The sequence below is a fragment of the Cynoglossus semilaevis genome, chromosome 13 (assembly GCF_000523025.1).
Source record: "Cynoglossus semilaevis isolate Cse_v1.0 chromosome 13, Cse_v1.0, whole genome shotgun sequence".
In the NCBI taxonomy this organism is placed as follows: domain Eukaryota; kingdom Metazoa; phylum Chordata; class Actinopteri; order Pleuronectiformes; family Cynoglossidae; genus Cynoglossus; species Cynoglossus semilaevis.
Genome location: NC_024319.1, coordinates 12,713,339 through 12,715,464, shown reverse-complemented (window position 1 = coordinate 12,715,464; position 2,126 = coordinate 12,713,339).

The following is a 2,126-nucleotide window of genomic DNA, read 5'->3' as shown; positions in this document are numbered from 1 at the left end:
GCTCTCACTCTGTGTTTGTGTATGTCTTTGCGTGCGTGCGCGTGTGTTGATTACTGCACACATACAGCCGCTGGTTGGAGCTCTATACAAACAGGAAATGTATTAAATTGGAGAGGCTGACCTGGGGAAAAGACAACAGCGGCAGTACTGCATAGACTATGTTTTCTAACCATTTCCCCAGATTAATATTTTATCATTGTTTTCTCTACCCTCTACACGTGAATTACTCCAACACGAAAAACAGGAAATGCTCGTATTCTTACCACCTCGTGGCAATGCAAGACAAAGAATTTACACAAAAGGCTATTTACCAGCTTTACAGCATTTGTGTGGGTTACGATCAGTATACATGGGGACGGACTAAGCCAAATTATTTAATATTATTAATAATAGTAGTTGTACGGTTTCGTCGCTGGAATCTTTTTTTTCCTGCATAACCTGCTATAAGGTTTCATGTTTTTTATCGCACAGATTAATTTACCTACTTTGACCTAGAGTTTTTTTTGTTTGTTTGTTTTTTACCATTTAACTATTTCACTGTATAATATGCTTTGGTCTATGTAAAACTCAATAATATTGTAATTAACATGTGCAGTTTTTAAATAAAACTGTATTGTACTTACTGTATGTTAGATTATGACATCTTAGAATTGTTTTGTAGACTGTCTGACTGGAGTCATCAAAACTCAATCACACCATTTGCTGATATTTGGCACATGTAATGGTTCATCCCTGACTATTATTCCAAGTTAAATACACATTTGTTTACCTCACATTCTCCTTTTAATCAAACTCAAACGCAGAACTAACGTTTGTCCTTGATTACGACATACTTACTTCTGACGCTAATAAATGTTTTTTAAACCAGCAGATGGCAGTGTTTACCTTTAGTATTTGGATCTATCTATCTTTATCTATCTATCTAAGATTTAAGCGAAATTTGACATTTGATCAAACAAATGACTTCTTAAATTATATTTTTCTATATTTTTCTTACGACCCTAAGAAATAACCATTATTAAACGTTTTTCATGGCTGTTATAATCCAATAAAGTTCACACATTATTTTGTTTAAAGTGAAAATAATAATTTTTAAAGTATCTATCTTTCAAGGAATAAGCAAAGTATTCCATTAGACCCATCGGTCCTATTCTGTATTGCATGCCACACAAACATCTGACAACAATTCTGTATTTTTTTTGTCTTGTTTACCCAGTTCAAATAGATAAGTCAAAGAAGTCAGTTTCATTGACCTGTCAAGGAAAACAAATCCAGAAATGTCTAAACCTATTTATAGCAGACAGGGCAAATGTTATCACTGAACCTCAACCTAGCTCCAGTTCCCAGAAAAGAACCAGCCCAGTGAGTTGAATGACTTCCAACCCCTGGCACTTACATCACACCTGATGAAGACCCTATATATTCAAACTACATATTATATTATATTCCACGAACCCTCATGGGTCATTCATTCATTCATCTTTAGGTGGAAGCTTTAGAAAGGTCACAAGTTCATCCATTACGTAATCAATATATACAGTGAAGCTTAGCACATAAATTCAAATTAGTTTTAAATTAAAGAAAGTAGGTCTCCATCACTCTGATCATGTGCTTTTGTTAATTCTGAGATAGTCTGTGATTTAAACACTCATTCAATAAAGTAAATAGAACATTGGTAAACAACATCTAACATTTCTCAATCATTACACAGTAATATGGAAAATATAGTGGAGCTTAGCATTAAACACATTAACTGTTCTCTTCTACCAATTTATTCTTGGATCTGCTTCCACGGAAAACCTACCTACCAGTGTGTGGGTTTGTCTGTCTTTGTTAATATGTATGTGTGCGTCTCTATGACCAGCCTTTTTGTTCTGACTCTGTATTGTGCAGGAAGGTCTAGACAGTTGACACTAGGTTAATCCACAAGGCAGCCTGAGGCCATTCACTGTTGACTGACCCCTGACTCCCACTGAGAACACAGGGCTGCATAACCGAGGAACATTTTAATTCAAATTTGCAAAACCTGATGAGTTCATGAGTATGAATGTGAAAAGGGAAATAACTTTCTATATTGTCATTTTTTTCCAATTGCAATAATTGGCAAATGATAATCGATCATTGGA